The sequence below is a fragment of the Cygnus atratus genome, chromosome 8 (assembly GCF_013377495.2).
Source record: "Cygnus atratus isolate AKBS03 ecotype Queensland, Australia chromosome 8, CAtr_DNAZoo_HiC_assembly, whole genome shotgun sequence".
Lineage (NCBI taxonomy): Eukaryota > Metazoa > Chordata > Aves > Anseriformes > Anatidae > Cygnus > Cygnus atratus.
In genome coordinates, this window is record NC_066369.1 from 23,341,364 (window position 1) to 23,362,614 (window position 21,251).

Below are 21,251 nucleotides of genomic sequence, written 5' to 3' on the forward strand. Positions count from 1 at the left end.
GACCAGGATCAGGCCCCCAGGCGTATTTATTCATTTATTTTTGCCTCCCCCCACCCCCGGCACCCCAAAGAGCTGGGTTTGCTGCAGGTGGGGCCCTGCCTGTCTGTCCGTCTGCTTTGGGCACCGGGCAGGGGGACAAACAGCATGGCAAGGGGGGCAAGGAGGCTGTGGGGGGCTGTGAGCGGGGATTTGGGTGGACACCCCCATTTCTCCTTGTCTGCCCCCTGCTCCTTCACCCTTTTCACCACCCCGTCCCCACAGCGCAGGGCAAGGGCGTGCCAAAGGACCACCCGTCCCCTCTCTGCCGCGTCCCTCTCGCAGCTCCGTCCTCTCGGTGCATTTCTCCGGTTGCCATTTTGCAATTCACGGGGAAGAAAGAGGGGGCACAGACCCACGGGCAGCCACCGGGGCAGGACCGCTGAGCCCTCCTGCCCCCCAGCAATGTCCTTAGGGCTTGGCACAATGGGGACAAGGAGCTCTTCGCCCCACGGCACGGCGGTGGCCGCCACCTCTGCTTGTCCCCCTGCCACCCGTCCCTGCGAGGGGGTTTGCAGGAGAGCAGCACCCGTCTGTCCACCCCTACGGTCCTGCCGGTGGCGAGAGGGGACCAAGGAGACGTTTCCCCAGGTCCTTCCCCATCCGTGCCACGCGTCCCGTGCCGCCGGTCACGTCTGCTGCGGCAGGTGGCAGGTCTCGCCGATGGCGATGGCCACGTCGTGGGGCTGGCGGTCCCGGCGCCGCGGCGCCTCGGGCCCCTCGCCCGTCTCGTTGAGGCTGCTGCTGATGCAGTTGACGTCGCTTTTGTTGCTGTTGTCATCCGGGCTGGGGCCGAAGATCCAGTCTGGGGACGGAGGGGGGAAAAGCACAAAACGAGCCCTTGGTTATTTCGGGGTGTTCCCATGTCCAAAACCCAGCGTGCCCATTAGGAAATCCTCCATCCCCATCTTCCATCACATCTGTAACTCTGGGTGCTAACACCCAGAAGGGTTCCTCGCCCTCCCAGCCCCTGTCCCACCACCCCAAAGCCATGGGATTGGCTTTTTGCCACTTTTTTTTTTTCCAATTTTTTTTTGCTTTTCTCTGCACTGTGCCGTTTCTCAAGCTGCTGCTTTCTGGAAGCCCTCCTGGCTCAGGCAAATGAAATCACGCCGCTAATCCTGAAAATTAAAACTAAGCGTCTCCGAAGCAAAGCGTGCATCTGGGCTCCCCAGCACGGGAAGGCAAGGTGTTTTGTGCCATGCCTTTTGGCTGTCACGAAGGGAGGGGACGGTTAAGTAACCGTGTGACATTCGGATGTGGCTGCAGCTGAAATAAGTAAGGCAAGATGGGCTGAGCCAGCGGCTGGGAGCTGTAGCCGGGGACACAAGCACCATGAGAGGGTGTCACGGCCACACCAGGGCTTGGGACCCCCATCGGGTGCTGTGGGGCTGCCCCGGGGACATGGCTCACACCTGGGGTGACTGATGCCCCCAAAGCCCAGAGGTCGCTGCTGGATGGTGCTGTGACCAGGACATCCCCTGCAGCACGAGGGGCTGTGGTTCGGGGCAGGCAGTTGCTGCTGCTTCCCAAATACCTGTTATTTCTGGGGTGGTGAGAGCCAGATGGGGAGGGGGAGGCAACAGAAATGAGAAAAGTAAAGCTGGGGAAACCCAGAAGAGGGGAGGGGTGTCCCTAGGGCTGGGGAGAACAAAGTGGCAGTGGAAACACCTTCAAGGGGGACCGGGACGCTCTCTGGGATGGCTATCTGGTCCCCAATTCCTGGTCTGACAAACAGGGGTGGAAGGGGCGAGGGATCAACTGGATCACAGCCACGTAGGGAGGAGTTGGGCAAAGAGTCCCAGGTACGACGGGGGAGGAAGATCTCACTTGGTGGCTCACCGTGGTGGCGCAGGTGTGAGCGGAGGGAAGGGAAATACCTGCGGTCCTCTGCGTGCTCAGCGCTGGTCACGGAGCAAAGCACCAAATGCTAAATTTTTTTTTTTTTTTTTTGAACCACTAGCCACGGGGCTTGTCCCCTCCTCACCCCTTTCCAGCAGCCAACCCCCCAAAGCTTTGCCATCCATGCAACGTGGTATTTGGCTTTCCTCTCCGTCCTGCACCCCACTGGCCTCGCCGCCCCCAGGAGCACATCGAGCACTTTTTGGGGTGACAGCCACGCCACGGGGACGGGGCTTGGGTCAAAGCCCACCATGGGGGAGCGGAGGGGTGGGCGTCCCCTGCCTCTGCGAGCACTCGGGCCGGCCTCAGCCCTCGCTTGGCGTGACAAGGAGCCGGAAGGCAGTAACGAGATTGCCTCCCACAAATACTATTAAAGCCCTCGGCTTGCTTTCCTTGACGTCAGCGCTAAAACTCCGGTGGGAGCCGGTCCGGCCAGGAAGACCTGGGGATGGGGAATCAGCCGAGGATGCAGAGAGTTGGGTGAGGGGTCCCGAAGCATCCCGGGAGCTGCTGGGCGAGGGCTGCATGGTGCAGAGTGTGAAAAGGCAGTGGGAAGAGAAGAAAATATTATTGAACACCTGTGAGCAAGGGGAGGTGGCACTCGGTGGCCAGGTGGCGAGCCTTTGGGGATGCGTGTGGGCAGCAAGAGATGCAAGAGCAAGACACAGCAGTGGTAAAGGGAGAAATGCAGGGGATTTTTTGGGAGAGCACCGGGAGGGCTCGGCAAAAGGCTCTCAGCACATCCTCGCCCGAGAGGACGTCGCTGGCTGGCGCTCCGTCTGCTCCCCGGGTGCGTGCGGGCAGGATTGTGCGCGCTAATCCGAACCGCCGCTTCCCTGGGAATTATTTCTGGAGCCTGCTGGATCTAATTACCCGGTAATCTGCAGGAAGATGTAATTAGGCTGTCATTAGAGGGTATTTACTGCGATGCCTTTATGATTTGACTGTGTAAGTAAGGAGTGAAGTAATTACACAATTACACGTTATTTGTGGCCATTTGCGGCCTGTAGCTGCGGCGTGTTGCCGTGTGTGGATGGGGGGAGCCAGGGAGGGCAGCGAAGCCCCGCATGGAGCCACCGGGGGATTTTTCAGATGGGGATGGGGATGAGGATGAGGATGGGGATGGGGTTGGGGATGGAGTTGGAGTTGGAGTTGGGATGGGGATGGGATGGGGATGGGGTTGGGATGGGGATGGGGTGGGGATGGGGTTGGGATGGGGATGGGGTGGGGATGGGGTTGGGATGGGGATGGGGTGGGGATGGGGATGGGGATGGGGAAGGGATGGGGATAGGGATGGGGATGGGGAAGGGATGGGGATAGGGAAGGGATGGGGATGGGGTGCTGCACCTCACATCATACACAAGTCTGAATTAGAAATCTCGGATGATAAATGCTGCAGGAGGGTTTGTAAAAAGCTAATGGAGGGTGCTGAGCAGCCAGGAGCTGAGGGATGGTGGTTACAGGCTGAAGGTAGGTAAAGCCCTTAACATCGTGTTGGGTATTTCTCTCTCCATCATATAAGTTTTTAGCACATGAGCAACATAAAACAAACACAATTGCCACCAAGAGGAAAATGAAATCCTGTTTTGGAGCAAAGTCAACCTTCATGTTTACACGTGGTCCAGCTAGGAAGCAAGGAAACCAGGCGGCAGCACCTGCACAGAACCCCCTGCTCCTTTGCACACACACACAGGAGCCCCCCCTAACAGGGGCCAGGCTACAAAATCAGGGCACGTAGGCATGCACCAACACCCCCATGAATGCCTCAGATAAACCAGAAAGGGACAAAGTGACTTTCCCAGCCAGGCTGGGGGAGCAGCACCTGGCTCTCAGCCCCCTTCTTGCTCTCCCGTTGGCGCCTGCTGGAGCCTGGCAGGGTGGAAGCGTGGTGCTGGGGTGGGATCGATGCGGAGCCATTGATCCAGAGCAGCTGGGGAGCGGAGATAGGGCAGCCCGGGTACATCAGGAGCTGCGGGACGGCGTCGCTCCCTAAATAGCTGAGTGACATGGCACAAAGTGCCCTGTGCTACCTGGCTCGGTGTGAGGCAGCATCCCAGCTGCGGGACCCTGGGGATGCACTGGTCCGTTGGGATGCTGCAGGGAGCCCGCACAGCCATTCAGGCTGGTTTCAGAGGGCTAAAGCCCTTGTTCCCTCTGTGTAATTAGTTTGAATCTGACCCTGTTAGAGGCACTTTCGCTCTGATGTTAGCACTTCGACATCTGTGCTGTGCTCTACAATAGGTGCCACGAAAACGGGTCTGGCTGTGACCTCGATAGAGCAGGGGTTTCTCACTGGGGTGAGAATTGGGGTCGGGAGAGGAGCAGAAGGAGCAGGGAAAGGGCTGAAATTGAAATGCAACCCAGCGGGCGAGACGTTCACGCTCCCTGCCGAGATGGAAACCAGCAGCGGAAGGGGAAATGTGTTAGATGAACGATCAACCTCGTGCTCGGGTTTTATTTGCTTTAAATGGAGCTGGGTGTGAAAACAGCTGCTAAAAAAGCCCTTGTTCCAGTGCCGGGAGCAGAAGTGCCTCCTCGTTGGAAGCAGGTCCCGACCCACGGGTCTGCAGCGGGGCAGGAGCTGGCCACAGCCGGACAGATGGACGTCAGTTCATGGATATCCCTCTCTGCAGCAGGACAGACACCCCAAAAGGGAAACTGAGGCATGGGGGGAGTGCCAGGGGTGGGTTAGCACCAATATGGGGGTACAGAGGGGAACCTGACCCTGTCTCTTCCTGTAACTTTGGTGGGCAAATGAAGTCGTCCTCCAAACAGAGACCAAAAAGGAGACGTAAGCCCTCTGTGCTGGGCCTGGCACAACCTGCAGTCCCTGCCTCCCGGAGGAGCCGCGGGCTGCAGCATCCAAGGGGCCCTGCGGATCTGCGGGGGAGCAAAGAAAGGCAGAGCCCAGCTCCCCGCAGGATCACCCAGCAGCTATTTTCAGCCACGCTACATTCACGCACGCTTTCTTTTGTTCGAGGAGACGGCCTCCCAAAGAAGCCCAAAAAACGTGGTGGATGGAGATAAGTCTGGAAAATAAAAATCCAGCTACTGGGCAAAAGGGCAAAGGCAAGAGAGACCCCGCTGCAAGAACAGCTCGGGGTTTTGAGCAGTCCCAAAGCCACCAACAAGCACTGCACCCCCAGAACCTGCCCTGCATCTGTCTTGGGACTGTTCCCAAAGGAGAAATTTGGGCAAGGTCTCCTCTGGGGATCAGCAAGGCAGAGGAGACCTCGGTTTACCTGGGGGACACGGCGGAGCACGGGCTCCCACACATAGCAGCGGCTCCTTCCCTTGCAGACAGCGCCGTGCTTTCCTCGGGCATCACCCGCGCCGCAGTCCCCATGGCAACTGCTTTGTTTCGAGTCAAACTTTTTAAAAATTTAATTCTTTTTTTTTTTTTTCCCTTTTCTTTATTTTGCATTTAAATAAGGGCAATTTGCAGCGAACCGCCGGGGCTGGAGGAGGGAGGGCGGGCTGATTCCTGAGGATTGCAGTAATTAGGCGCTCCCTACGTTGGCGACAGCCTTGTAATTTGCCAAGCCGGCACTTGCTGTCTCCAGCAGCTCCCCCTCGCTCCGAGTTAAGCTGCTTTCCAAAGGCTTCAGCCTGATTTGTCTTAGCCAGGTCTGATCTACAGACAGCAGCCTTCCTCCTGCCATGGGGGCTCACCTCCATCCCTGCACGGAGGCACCCGATGAATTTGCGGAACCCAGAGCTGGGGGTTGGCCACCCTATTCCATCACAGTCCCTTCCCCAAAGCCTTGCTGGTGGAGCTCTCCCAAGGATTTTGCCCAGAGCTTTTTCTCCCCGGACACTTTCTCGGCCAGGTCTCTCTGGGAAGAGCTCCAGCTCATCCCCACCCCGCTGAGCGTCGCAGCACCACTTGCCTCCCTGGGGCTGCGGGGCCACCAAGCTCTCAATGATTTTTTTAAAGAAATGCCCACTTGGATTTCACAGGGGAAAGGCACCAAGGAGCCTCTCTGCCACCCCAAACCAAGCCCAGCACCACTTTGTGGGGTCCCCAGGAGCTGGGCAGTGCTCCGACAGCCAGCCGTGCCCTACAAGCTGCTGATGAGGAGTCAAAACCATCCCCGAGGTTGCTGAGGGGATGCTCAAAGTAGCGATTAACTATTCACACTTTAATCTCCCTGAAACAGGCTCCAGCCCTTTGGCATCTTATTTCCATCTGTCTCTGTATCCTTCTCAATATGATTAGCACAGAAACGCTGAGAGCAGAGGGTTGAGCTGCTGCTGAGTGTATAAATCTGGGCATTGTGTCAGAGCAGCTAATAGGCTGCCTTCTGATTTACTGTCCCCCAGTCCTTCTGTCCTGCCCCAAAAGTCATTTTAAGCAAACTTATTCAAAAGCAACCTTCTCCTCAAAGGCTGCAGCTCTGTGGTGGGAACAAACACGACCTTGCCTGCTCCTCTCCGAGAGCTGGCTCGTTGCAAACGGTGTGGCGATGGGCTCAGAGTGCTAAATGGGACAGCCCCGGACAACGAGTTCGGGAAAGGCACTCAGCTGGGTTTCTGACCCCTATTCGGGGAGATGCCAGCTCTGCTGGAGCAGGGATGGAGCCTGGCATGGTGGGGGCATCCCCCCTGGGACGGGCTGCTCCCGACCAGACACAACCTGGGCAGCCCCCAGCTCTGTCCCTGCGCCCACTTGGCCCTGGAGCTGCCAAAGACTTTGGGAATCCCTCTGCAAAGGGCTTTGCAAAGGACAGGACACCCCTCTCACCCCCGTCCCACGCAGAGGAAGAAGCCAGAGGTGCCCAGCGTGCTCTGCCCAAGGTCACCAGGGCTGCAGATAGCATCGTGGGGGCACCCAGTCTGACCCAGTCCCGCGAGCATCTCAGGGCAGGACGTGTGTATTTTTAGGTGTTGTCAACGCTGCTTACCTTCCTCGGGAAGGCAACGTTAAGTCATCTGAGCGGCAGAGCCAGGAGATGTTACAGCCCCAGAAAGCTGCTGATTAAGTGTTAAATATAACACCTAAAGACTGTTTTTGGTCCCTTCACCTGGGGGGGAGAACGCCCTCCTGAGCAGCTCCCTGCCCTTTTCAGAGCTGAGCCTCACGCGAGACCCTGAAGCCCTGCCAGGAGGTTTGTCCCCCTCCTGTCCCAGATACCTGTCCCCACACCAGGATCCCCTGCCTGAGGGGTTTTGCCAACAAGGAGCAGAAGCTGCCCACCGTGCAGGCTCGGTGTTCTGGGGAGGGGGGGTGCATCCCCTGTGCCCCAGGAGAGGGGAAATAAGGGGGAACCGTGAATGACCACAGGGACTTTGCTCCAGATGAGTGTGATCTCCCTCCCACCGCATAGAAGGAGCCCGGGGGGTTTGTCCCTGGCTGGGGGCGAAGGGTGAGCGAAGGGATTTCAGCCCCGATGCCCTGCAGGGGGACATCCTTCCCCAGGGATTTTAGGGCTCGGTGCCACCAGCCGCATGAGCTATGGGGCAAACAGCGAGAATATCACTGGGGCCTTGCTGCGAGCTGCCCAGCACCGCTGCCCTCCCACATTCAGCCCAGGTCTCCGATGATGAGGGACATCGTTCGTCACCACCGGGAGGGACCGAAAGAGCCAGGAGGCCAATTCTCATAAAAAATATGCACTCTTCTCACAATCATTTTACAGGGCTGTCACAGCAGCCCCAGAGGCTGTGATCACTGTGCTAGGCGCTGTGTAAGGGAGCAAGGCTACCGAGCTGTGTTTCCTAGGAGTTTGTGGATGCGCTGTGTCTAACAAGACATTAAGCTCACATTGCAGGTTTCCTTGCACAGCACACGGGTGGGTCGTTATCCCGTACCCAGGTATCTGTTGCCGTGAAACTTCTCATCATAGGGACCTCTAATCCAAGCTCGGTCAAAGCTGGCCAAGGGGCTGAAAAGCATTTGCAGCACAGACACGGTCACGTACACATTTATACACATGCACACGCATGCACAAGCATAATTTTTTTTTTTTAGGAAGTGGGTCCAGGGTTTCCTCTGGGAAGCTGGTCAACATGCAGCTCAGTTGGGAGCGCCCAGCACATGGGATTAAGTCACACTCCAGTAAATGTGAAAGGGCCAGGGCTCGGTCTAAAACTCACCCACATCCAAGGAAACAATCCGGCCATCATCCCCAGGTTTTGCACCAGGCTCTTTTTGCCCATATGCCCCAAAGGCGTGATGCCCACACTCACCTATAAAGTCGTGAATGAGGTCCTTGATGAGGTGCCCGACGATGGCGTACGCCACTGCCACCACCACCAGGGCTGCCATGAGAAGGTAGAGGACAGCCTTGGGCAGGGGGATGGCATCACGAGGAGGGGGTTTGTACTCCTTGTAAAGCTGGTCATTGTCCGAGTACGAGTACTGGAACAAGTGGTCCAGGCCGGCGGTGAAGTTGCTGGAGTTCATGGACTGGCTGTTGGACAGGTAGTTGTCCTGCTCGGGGTCCTGGAGGACACTTACCACCGAGCTGGTGGTGGCTTCCACTTGCTGTACCAAGTTCAGAGTCTTGTTCACGCTGGGGAGGATCTGGGAGAGGAAAGTGCTCCAATCTTTGATGGCACTGATGTTGCAAATGATCATAATTGCAGTGAGGAAAGAGATCTCCAAGCCAGAGAGATTTAAAGGGGAAAGAAACAGGCAAAAACTGCTGTGCTTACCCCGAACCATACACTTCAAACCAGGCAGAGGAAGTCTTGCTGGGGAAGGTTTCTCAACAGCAAATTCTTACATGACCCGGTCAGGATGCGTCCGTGGTCCATCGGTCCTCACTCCAGGAAAGGCGCACAGCAAGCCCCTAGGGGCACCGAGTTCCTTGGGAAAAAGTAGGTGCTGGAAGGAATTTGAGCAACATCATTTTTGTTCCTCGGCTCCTTCTTCCCGATGCCGTTTGCTGATGAAACCTGGGGAGATGGGCTCCTGTAGGTATTTTCGGTCATCCGGAAAAGAGACGGCAAACTGCCCTCCTCCAGCTTCTCTTCGCGGGTGCCTGTCCTTGCAGGGAGAGGAGCAGCGAGCTGGTGCGCTGCGATGTGCCGTGACCACCCGTGGAGAGACCACCGAGGGGAAAGGTGGCTCAAAACGCCCAAAGTTCAGCTGCTCCCGGTGCGCTCTGAAGCCGGAGCCGCTCAGCCCCCGTCCTCGCCAGCCGGGCTTGCAGCAACTTCTGCCAGCATCTCCCGCTCCCAGCCCTTCGGAGCCCAAATCCCGGGCAGATAATGAAAGAAGGGAGCCCGGCGGTGTCCGGAGGGCAGCCGAGCCTCGGCTTTTCCCTCGGGGACTTGTGCGAGGGAGCGGCTCCCGGATGCTCCGCCTGGCTTTCCTCCGTGCCCGGCTCCCCGCCGCCCCCCCTTGCTTCCCGCAGCCGAGCCGCCTCCCTCGGGGGGCTCCTCCTGGGGTCGTGCCTCCCCCCGACGCCTCTGTCCGAGCCGAGCCAAACCTCCCCCGGGGCTTGCAAAGCGGCTCCGGAGCCAGCGCGGAGCGCAGCCGGGGTGCGGGAGCTGCGGTGCCGGCAGGCGGGGCGCTGCCGGGAGGAGGGCGGGATGGGTGCTGAGGGCAGGATGGGTGCTGAGGGAAGGATGGGTGCTGAAGACAGGACGGATGCCGAAGGCAGGATGGATGCCGAGGGCAGGATGGGTGCTGAGCCCTTGCACCGGCACCCGTGCTCTCCCCCGAGCCCCTGCCTGGCGAAGTTTTGGGGTCAGAGGGATGCTGGCTCGCAGGGAGCTGAGCCCTCTGAGTGTCCCCCTGCCCGGTGAGCTTGGTGAGAGCCGGGCTGGTCACCTCGGTGCTGGTTTTAAACCCGTCCGGATCGCCTATGAATACAGATCTCCTTAATCCACCTCGGCAATGGGATTTCGCCGGGGTGCTGGCTCCGCTGGAAGGTGCTGGGGTTTTATTCAAATGGAAGGAATCTTAGAGAGGGCAAATTGTCCCTCTGTATTTGGAGGTGAAAATAAATCACAGCCCCATTTTTCACATCTACTTGTGTGTGTGTGTGTGTGCAGCTTCACCGTGTAAGAAATAGCTGTTGTGAGGGCAAGGAAACCACTACATTAGGCCTGAATGCAGCCAAATGGGGCTTCCGAGAAGTCATAGCTAAAGATTCACATATTTTCTTGTGCTACCAACCAGCTGCAGTCCCGCCAGCTGCATTTAGGTTGGGAAGGTAGAGAATGAAATGAAACGGCCCGCCCTTACAGTGAGATCACAAGGGCTCAGGTAGATGATGGATGGTTTGACCAGCCCGGGAGCAAAGGAAATGTGGAGGAAAAGGCTTTTCTGCCCCACCCTTGTGCACGGGCTAGGTCCCAGTGACCTGCCAGGCCAGATTTTATCCGTCCAAGAGGGAAAATGTGGCCAGATTTATTTTCTTTACAGAAGCTCTTCAATGCAAGGCGTTTTGAGATCCACACAGTGGTGCCGTGGCGCAGCCTGGCTTTTCCCTACTCCGTAGACACGTCTTTTGGCTGGGGTCTCCAGGAGGAGAGGGCAACCCGCGGGGCATGCCTGCTGCTCCTCGGGGCCTGACGCTGCTCTGAAGCTGTATTTCACCAGTTGCCATGGCACCACCAGCACATCAGCCCGAGGAAGAGGGAGAGCACCCAGCCAGGCTGAGCCGTCACTGTGGCTCGCTGCTACCCGGGGATCTGGGTGCCACCAACCCCAGGTGGGTTCCCACCGCCCTTGTATTCCCAGGTGGAGATGGAGCCAGGCAATTTTGGGTTAGAGACCTGGGTGGCTGGGTTGGGGGCTCTGCCCCGTGTGATATGGGGCAAAACAGCCACGAAACAGGACGCCGGATGAGGTGAGCCATCAGCTGGTGGCTCTCCACCTGCCTGGGGACGTGACAGCAGCAGCCCGCGCCTCGCTCCAGCGGGACAGGGAGCAACCTGCTGTGGTTTCCCCACAACCCCTTGTGGGGCTGTGCTGGGAAGGGGCTGGAGAAGCACTTGGGGTACCCCCAAGGTCTGCTGCAGGCGCTGTATTCATTAAAGGGCTTAGGATAATACTCAAAACCCTCCAGCTCTTGTGTTTCCCTGCAGTGAAAGTAGAGTTGGTCTCTTTCATTTCCATTAATGCCTGTACCAGTTCAAAACAACTAAATAGATGCTTAATTGTTCATTACACACCCTCTGCATCTCCTGTCTGAAGGGGAGGCTTTATTTCCGTGATTACGATTTCCATCCCATTACAGAGGGAGAGAGCAGGGAGAAATATAAAAGAGCAGGTTTTAATAGCCTTATATTTCAAACTCTCTGTTATTAAAAAAAATGTTTGCGTTTCCTGTGATGGCGGGAAGATTAAAAGGATTGCCATGGATTCCACTTAGGGAACATTACTAACAATCTCGATCAATCACTTTAAATAAAAATCACAATCTCCACAATTCCACCCAAATGCCATTTGGCAGAGGGGTTGATTATGGGAGCAAAATGAATTTCAGAATTAGCTGCTTGTCCTAATGCAATTGGACAAATCAAATTTAGGGATACACACATATACAATGACACACATATCTCATGCAGAAGAGCAGTGTTTTGGCCTCTGGGAACAAGAACAAATAATGTTTTAGTGGGTCAAGAAAGGTCCTGTCCCTCGTGATGGTTGCTTAGTGTTTCTTTCGGCTATTTCCCTGGTATTTTTATTTGATGTCGTATTCTCTGCGCAACTCTAGTGACAGAACCGGTGTTTTATTTCCATACAGACAGGATCAAACTGATCACTGGGATGTGACTTTGATGCCCGGTGGAGATGCCACGTGCCCGGTGGAGATCTGACCGTGCTCCCAGTCCTGCAGCCGGCTGCGGCACCCGAGGCAGTGCTGGAGAGGTATCGGGGCAAGCCCTTCCTGCAGCACCTTCACGTCCTTTCTGTCCATCTGTGTTTTGAGGGGAACTTTTCAGAGAACATCAAAGCACTCCAGTTTCAGCTCTAAGCAGGACGGGGTCCACATTTACAGCCAGCCAGCAGCAGGTTAGGATACTCTCCCTGCATCTCTGGGCACCCAGAGCAGTGCCTTCACCCCCAGACCAACTCCAGACCCGGCCTCAAGGTCCCCACATTTTGCCAGCCACCTTCCTACATGACAAGAAGTCACGAAATACAGGCTCACCCTTGATTTCCAATCCTCTCCTTTTACCCAGTAATTTCTGCCTTAAAAAAAGAACCACACAACCAACAAACAAACAAGGAGCCGCAGCAGTTTTTAGCAGATGAATCAGAATGAGCTATCTTTATCTATCTATATATAAAAATTACTTAAAACATATTTTTTTAATGCTATATTATTCATGCAGCCAAAGCTGAAGCAGTCCAGATTGTAATAATAAATGCCACCATGAACATGCTGGTACAGTGCCTAGGAAGGCGCTTCCCTATCTGCTGTCTGGTAAACAAAGTGGGGTTTTAACTCTGCAAGTGGCACCATCTCATGGCCAGCTTGGCTTATCCTCCATCACTTCCCTACCTTAAAAAGTGTCAGTGGATTTGAGAGGCTGAAGACGTGGACAGAAATACCCTGCATGAAAAGGTTCATGAAAGAGAGGGGAGCATTTCCCAAGTAAAAAACAAAACAGGGTAATTGTGGAGGTGAGGTGGGAGGAGGGAAATATGTGCTCTTTTTGCAGCCCTAGAAAGTGCTGCTTGGCCACAGCACAGATAAAAATAGCTGAACATTATTTACAGGGCTTATTTATGGGTAAATCTAATAGCTATTGGCAACAGAACAGAAAGGCATCACCTCGGCAGGTGGGAACGCATTGGGTTTTCCATGTCTGTGCCCTCTCCACTCACAGCTTGGCGATCCTGAACCCAGCACAAAGGTGAGCCTGGCTGCTGGTGTCCGGCACCTCCTGAAGCCCCTTGAAGGGACCTGCAAAGAGAAGCTGCCAGTCTGTACATCTTCTGTCTCCTCTGTGGTCCAGGCTGGATGTGTAGGGCAGGAGAAGCCGAAGGGATGCAAACCCTGTTTGAATTTTTGGAGAGTCTCACAGGGCAGGGCTGGGGGGTCCGTCCAGCTGCTAACGCGTGGGCTCCAGGAGGAAACTTTAAATGTCAACAAGCGGTAGCAGGGAAAGTAGAAAATTTTGCAGAAATTTTGCAAAGCAAATAGAAAACTAACTTGCTTTGCTGAAATACTTCCCCATCACAGCAGGAGGAACAGAAATAGAGACCTCCCAAAAGGCTCATTCCCCTGCAGACACAGCAGTGCATGTGTCTCCCCTCTGTCCCTTGCGAAGACTTTCCTCCTGTGTTTCCACCTCCCAGAGAAAGAAATGCTTCGAACCTGGGGCCTGCAAAGCCATGCTGGTGTTTCAGGTGCGGAGGAAGACCTGAGCAGGGCCGGCCTGGTTGATCTGAGCTGCAGCTGGGCTGCCAGGCGGGTTGCAAACACACTCCGTGACTCCTGATGGATCTGCCATCGCAACCGGGAGGTGATGCAGTGCTCTCTTCTGCATTGCAGATCGTGCTCCAGCCGTGCCCTGTCCCTGCCACCTTCTGTAACCCTTACCTGCTGTTTCCCAGGCACTGGTTCAGCTCAGCATCATGCATTGCATTGCCTGATCCTCGCGCTGCTGCCTGCTGGGCTGTACCTGTGCCTGCAGACTGCCCTGTACACGCCTGGCACACTGACATTAAGGGAGCTGATGGCAGAGGGGGCTGAAACTTTGCCCTGTGCTTGTTTTCTAGTGGGCACCTGAGGGTAGTGTCCTGGAGGATGTCTTGTGTGCCAAAGCAATGTGTGGGAATAGTGGTGGGTCACGGGAGGGGGGCATCCAGCTGCTACAGGGAGGTGGGTCCTGGAATATGAGAAAGGTGTGGACACAGCCCTTCTGGACTGAATGCTGAAACTGGATGGCAATTTTCGTCATTCAGGTGAGGCAAGATCAGCCAGCTCCTCGTGAAGGGCAGCAGCTCCAGGCTGAGGGACAGGAGCACGAAGAAGCTCTGGACTGAGCTCTGCTGCCTCGCAGCAGGGACATTGCCTGGGGTGCTCCACCTGCAGCGGCAACGCTTCTCTTGTCAGCAGCAGGCAGGTGGGGTTGGCAGTGGCAGCAACATGCAGGATTGCTTTGGGAGAGAATAAACTCAGGAGCAGACCTAGGAGAAGTCATAAATATGTATTTAACAAGTATGGAAGCGACTTTGAGCCCACCTGAAACCAGAGGTGTGGCTGTACCTCTTCCATCTTATTATTTTGTGACTAAAGTGCTGCACGTTGTATTTTCCCTTCTAGGAGATGAAACCCCAAAAGAAGGCTGAATTAAGAGCAAAAATGAAATCCACAACGAGCAGGGGATGGTTTTGTTGCATAGGCTGTTAACCACACAGACGCGGCCCTTTGACTCCTGCACCTTATCGCTGCGAAGGCATTAAAGGCCCACTGCTACTACCTCGGACAGACCTCATTTGTTCATTAGGGAGAAGTGAAAATCCATCCACGGAGGAGAGAGGAGTGCCATGCATTAGGCTGATGCACCCTTAGACCATTCAGGGAGGGGAAGTGAGGGGTGGAGCAGCAGCACCTCCATCACACGGTGCTGGGCTCAGACAAATGTGCATGCAGACCTTCTCTCCAGACCCGACCCAGGGATCTGAGCGGTGTGACAGCACAGACACCGGGATTTCTGTCCCCAGAGCAGCTCTGGCTGTGGGGCTGTGCCCCAGGGGAAGGGGGCCTGACCCTGGCCATCAGACACCAGAGGTCGATAGCTCCTGTCCTAGACCTCAGCTGCCTTCTCTGTTACCTGTACAGGGTGCTCCCAGCCCTCCCTCTCCCACCCCAAGGCGTGCTGCAGACAGACTTTGTGGCCTCAGACTTGTTTTGCTGTCGTGTTTCGCCTGTGCCTGCCTCCAGGCAGACAGCAGACACGTGGCCCTCCATCCAATCCTCTGATGATTTATTTCGCTGTCAAAAGCTCCAGGGCTTCCAGTTACTCTGGGGGTCAATGGCTGCAACCAGGAGAAGACCTTGCAGTTTTAAGTTTTCTTTAACAAGTGTCCAAGCAGCGCCCAAAATACAAGTGACTTTGACTATTCTTTTGTCAAGCTCTGCCCAAGGTCAAAGCCAAGAACAACACAGACGAGCCATAAGAAAGCACACAAAAGCCTTCTGCATGCTTGCACGCAGGGCTCCACAGCACGAGTGTGGTTTTATTCTCCCTGGGGCTCTCAGAGGGAAGCCAGGAGCAGCATCCTCGGGTTACAGATGGGGAAACTGAGGCAGACAGCCACCAAGTGGGTCTCAAGCTTACACAAAATAAGGACTAGCCCCTCCTTGGCTTCAGTTGGCTTTAATTCAGTCACGGAAAGCCAGGTGAGGTGCCCATTTTCTAACCAAAATCTAGGCTGTTTCTGCACCAAAGGAGAGAAGCAGTGCCAGACGGGAAGGGAACATGGATGCGGGAGCCAAGCCTTCGCGAGGCGGGAGGGAGAAACAGAGAGATCTCCTATCTGAGACCCCAGCATTAATTCGTATGTTGATGAATGCCATAAATTAGATTGCAATCAGCCTGCATTCTCCAGGGACCCGTTCCCCGTAACGAGGCAGAGGCGAGCCTGTTCCCAACCCAGAGAACTTCTGGAGACTCCGAGCACAGTTCCTTCCTTCCCCGCCCTCGGTAAATAAATAACGTTTGAGAAGAGGAAGGTATTAGCTGTGAATGGATTTTAATTGAAGCGATGGTAAATTCGTTTCATAATCTTTAATTAGCAGAGATACTCGCTGGAAATGTAATTTAAGGAAACTGGCTCCTTCAGTTGGAAGGCCCCAGCGATGGGGTTTAGTTGGTGCTGTGGCCTCTGCAGTCAGGTAAATAGTGCACGAAGGCCCAGGATGAAGGCACTGGCTCACATGGTAAAGCAGCAAGAGAAGGAAAAAGGTCTCGGAACATGTTCAGAGCCTGGCTCCAGGCAAACCCCATAGCAGCTCATGGCTGCGGCTCAGAATCAAGCAGGAAAAAAGGACAGCAGTCAGAGGGTGGCTGGGTTTGGTGGTCCGAGCCTGGGGTTATCTGCCCTTCACACACACCTCCCCAGCCCCTCTCCAGCTCCTGGCCTTACCTCAAGCCTCACAGCTTTCTGTAAGATGTCTCCCCTGTCCCCTCTGGAGACATCGAGAGGTCCCCTCCAGCCAACGTGTCTGTGAGACTGAAACTAAACCACCCCATCTGGAGACCCGAGTGAAGGTTATCAGTCATGAGTGGTGGTAAAGGACAGCTTGGGGTGCAGAGACCCAGAATGAAATTACAGTGCTTGCTTCTCTGCTTGTCTTCTCTCTGTTCATGCTCCACTTCTCGCCTGCTTATGCTGGGATGGAAACCAGCTTCCTTTCATCTCGATTCCTAGCAGAGCTAGACTCGTCCCAGCAAAGGGACCATGGGCCGGTTCTTCTCCTGGAGTCTGTTGACACATTGCTAAAAAATCCAATTACTGGGAGAGGAGGAAGGGGAAGAGCAGAGATTCTGCCTTTCCATGATGAAAACTTCACGGGGTGTCATTGAGAGAGCAAATTGTTGGTGCTAGCAGGGAGGAATTAGCCTGATGTGTGAATCCCATATTCAGTTTGTTAAGGCAATCATGAGAAAGCAAGATGCTCCTTGGTAATCTGCGGGCATTTTGCAAGAAAGCCCAGGAGGAGAACACAATGTGCTCTTTAATCAAACGTGGTCTTCAGGCTTGGTGCTGGGCATGGACAACACATCTCCCATGCCTCAGTTTCCCCTTGGTAACAAAGGAATCTTCAAACCATAGCACCATTTATGTTGGAAAAGACCCTTAAGATCACCAGGTGGAACCATCAACCTAACACTACCAACTCTGCCACTACTCCACATCCCTAAGCACCACATCCACGTATGGTTGGAGAGGGGCAGACCTCAGCACCCCGTCCCTGTCTCTGACCACCTGAGCGTCGGCATGGGGAAGTGCCCCAAAGCTGGGGAGTGCAGCAGGGATGCTACTTGTGGGTTGCTGTCTACATGGAGATCTTGGTTTGGGGTGGCCTTGGAGACCCACGCGGGCCTCACGAGACCCAGGGACGGGCACTGTGGGGTTGGATCTGTCCAGCCTCCCTCACTCCCACAAATAAGGAAAAGCAAGACCAGACCTGAAAAGAGAAGCCTTTCTGGACCCAGCAGGGAGCTCCTGTTTTCTTTCCCCTTCATTAAATACCATGTTTTCCTCTAATGAAGGGGCCATCCAGAGCAATAATGAGACTCTTCTCACATCTCACTGTTTCAAATGCCACTTCCCCTTCCCTTGCAGAGACAAACCCAGGCTTCAGCAGCTCTGAGGGCGGGCGCCTCGCTGCCACCTCACCGTTTCCCTATCAAAATGAAAGCAAAATTAGTTCCCCAACAGGAATCACAAAGCATCCGTGCAGATGGTTGCTTCCTTCATCCCCTACCTCCACGATGCCTCCGTTTCCTTCCCGTGAGCTCTGCCACGTGCTGCCTTGCGGGGGGAAGGTGGTTCAGGAGGTAAATGTGCTGGGCATCCCATCAGTGCCACTTGTCTGCCCCTCGGAGCTCCTTGATTTTGCTCATGACATTGCAGCCTGTGCCGTGAGGACGAGAGGGGATGGCAGTCCCTCCAGGAGTGGCTGCACAGACACAGTGGCTGGCCTGTAAGTGTCTCCTCATCCATCATCAACGCGGAGTTCAATTACAGCCTATTAGGGTTTTCTCGATTTGCCAGTTAATTAATAAAATCTGCATCGCAGATGAGTTCTATTTACATAAGAGCTGAAGGAGGCAAGTCTTCGTCTTGTTTAATAGCAGGGAATATTCAGATGTCAGATTAACTCCTTGCTCTCGGTGCCGACTTGTTGTTTACTTGGCTGTGTTTTAAAGATGCTCTGAATTCCCACTTTCTTACTGTGAAGCAGAGGCGGTAATGGGAACTTCATTTTCCTGAGCACTGGTTGTTTTATTAAAACAACTTCCAATAAGCTGCAAAATCATTTCTGTATGAAGGTAGGAGTCCCCAGCTAGAACAAGAGGCGCCTAAAGGGGCAATGACAGAGGCCTATCATATTATATCACAGAGGGAAGGAAGGATCGCTGTCTTTTCCTCATAATTAGGTGCTTCTGAAAGCGAGCAATCAGTACACTTAACACAGACACAAGAAAGTATTTTTTCCATGAAGAGCAATTGAATTGCCCAGCCCATTTCCACAGGATGCTGTGGAGGCTGGGGTGAGTTCAGGGAGGGATTAGACAAAGCTGTGGCTGCTAAACCCCGTGAGACAAATACAGCTTCTAGCTAATGAAGCCCCAAACCACACATCACCAAAGCTGAGAAGTTTGAGTCAAGACCACTTTGTATGTGCCCTGTTTCTGCTGCTTTTTATGCATCTGCTGCAGCCACTGAACAGCCTGGGTGTACCATTGGTCTCAACCTCCTACAACAATCCAGCTGATAATTTGGAGAAGAGGCAACATGGGCCCCTTTGCTTCCAGAGCTGGTGAGAACCAAGGAAGGCCCAAAGCCCCACTGGGATGTAAGGAAATCTTGAGTAGCCTTGGCTATTTATCTGCATTTGAAGTCCCTAAGTAACAGTCTAAGGTCAAGATGCCACCAGCCAGCCTACCATATGGAGTAACACAGTGTGGGAGAGAGCTTCCCTCAGGACACGGTTCACATCTGACCTTTGTTTGCTGGTGCCTCAGCATTGTCCTTGCCTGATGAGCTTCTTGGAGGACTGAAGAATTAAGAGGCTGTGGAGCTGCCAAAAGAAATCAGGGAATGTGATTGGGAAGGAAACCTGGGAAATGAACCTTGCTTTTTAATCAACATACCAAGCAAAGCAGGGCTAATCAGCATTAATCAAGTAGAGCGCTGTTGTTAGCTGGAGGCCCTGATTTAGAACAGGGTGCTCTACTAATGGCCCAGCAGGGGACTTTTTCCAGCCAGAAATCCCTTGCCCAGGACAGTGATTGATCTGCTGAAGATGCATTGATCTGCTTTCCCAACCGTACAGCAGCTCGGACTCCGTAATCATTTCTCCTTTTTTTTTTTTTTTTTTTTTTTTTTTTCAGCAGAAGTGCTGGGACATCTCCCTGAAGGAGAGTCCCACGGCAGCAGCCACAAGCCAGGCGATAAAAACAACATCCTGCAGGATCCAGTAGTTTTTGTTTTCATCATGCAGCCAGCCTGTGGGCGTGCGTGGCTCTGCCCTAGCAGCAGCTGTCATCCTGCAGGCAGAAAGGCACAGGCTGCAAGAGCAGGAATTCCCTTGGAGAGCAGCCACCATCCTGCTGAGATGCCCGGCGTGCTCTGCAGGTGGTGAGGGGGAGGCTGAGCACGGGGATGCTGAAACCAGTTCCCTCGGAGGTGCCTTCAGCGCTACTGGGATCTACACCAGTACCACAGGGGCCCACAGCACCGTCCTGTATTTGTCCGTCCTCTCTCCTTGTGTTCATGCTCCTGAGCACTGCTTTGGTTCTAGCCAGTGGCTGGGCACAGCGATGGGGACAGGCAGACCAGGACCTTCCAGATGAGGCAAATCCATTTTTTGGAGTCCTCGTTTCATTCGATTTACCAAAGCCTCCCTGCTTTACCATCCCCAATGTTTGAAGTGTCAGGCATGAAAGCAAAGTGAAGGCAATCAGATGTAGTGAGGCCCATTGGAGATAATTGCCGTGCTGGGGAGACGAACATCACCAAAGTGATGCCACCAACTTCTCTGTGATCTTTTCTTCTCTCCTGAGCAGCAGTGGGCTGAGAAGCAGCATCTGAGGAAGGCATGGTAAAAAAAACAGCAAGTCAGGAGGCAGGCGGGCAGGCCCAGCGCCTGCTGGAGAGGATGGGAGGCTGTGAGGGCAGAGTGGAGGAATATACAGAGAAGATCAAGTCAAGCTCCTCACAGGGGGAGAATGAGTAGCCATGGACACCAGCTGGAACAGGAGAGGTTCAGACTCTTTCTTTTTTATGTATCCTCTTTCTGTGGCACAGGTTTTTCCCCATGAGGACAGTCAAGCAGAGGCACAGGGGCCCAGAAGGATTGTGTGATCCCTGTCCAGGTTTTAAGACCTGGCTGGATAAAGCCTTGCACAACCAGGTCTGACCCCAGAGCTGACCCTGCTTTGGGCAGGAGGTTTCCAGGGATTTGCCCCCAGCCTTCTAGGAGTGTCCCCAGGTGCTCTCAAGGGATTTCCTATGTGGCTTTCAGGAACACCCCAGGATGTTTTCCGGGAATCTGCCAAGGAGTTCTCTAGGAATTTTCATGTTGGTTTCTAGGAATCTCCACTTCACTTACCTGGAGTTTCTTCTTTGGTTTATTTATTTATTTATTTTTGATGGGATTTTCCTGGAGTGCTTCCCGGGAATTTCTCAGGTTCCTTCCAAGTCATAGATCAGTACGTTTTCTAGGAATTCTTGTTACTTTCCAGGGCTTTTTATGTTTCTTCCTAGGAATTTCCACATTGCTTTCTAGAAATCTCCCCTTTCCTTTCTAGAAATGTCCCGTGTTGCTTCCAAGAAGTTTCTCATGTTACTCTAAAGGAAAGTCCTAGCATGCTTACCATGAATTTTGTAGATGTTTTCTCAGGATTTCCTAGGCTTTCCTGTAGGAATCTCCCCTTTGCTTCCTAGGATTGTCCATGCTGCTTCCCAGGATTTTCCTAGGATGCTTTCCAGGAATCCTAGAGCTGTCTGTGACCTCAGATGTGCAGGTTTCTTTATGCCACTGCTGCATCTCTCCAAATCCTTTCCTAAGCGAACACTGCTCTGCTGTTCACTTGGGGACCTGAATATGCTGGAGCCTCTTGCAATACCTCAGGTGTCAAAGCATCATTTGTTGGAACAGTACTCAGGCCTCCGAGCTGATGTCTGGAAGAGCAGAAATGTCATGTGCTCTGCCTTAGCAGTAACAACAGTGCCGAGGAGGTTTGTCTTCTGCCACAGGCTCGCTTGTCATTCCAGTCACATCCAAGCTGCCCAGGTAGGTCGATCACGGAGCATGCTGAAGAAGTCACCTGGATCAGCGGTGCAAATGAAGTGGAAACCACCAGCTCTTGTACAACACAGTCCCATTAATCTCTTTAGAAGTTAATGTGGTTTGCATGTGATGCCTGGAGATGAAAGATGGGCTGGAGATTTTAAGGCATTAACAAAATCCAGGTGAAAATCGAAAGCGAAATCCCGTGGGGGATCCAGGACTTGTCCGATAGCTTCAAACCTTTGATGTGACGCTGACTTAGGGAGTGACCTTGGGTTCGACCTTGGTTCCCCGCTGGCTTTGGGCCATGACTGAGCCAGCAAGGGCAGCCTCGCTTTTCTCTCTGTTTGAGTCAGAAGTGTGGCAGATGTA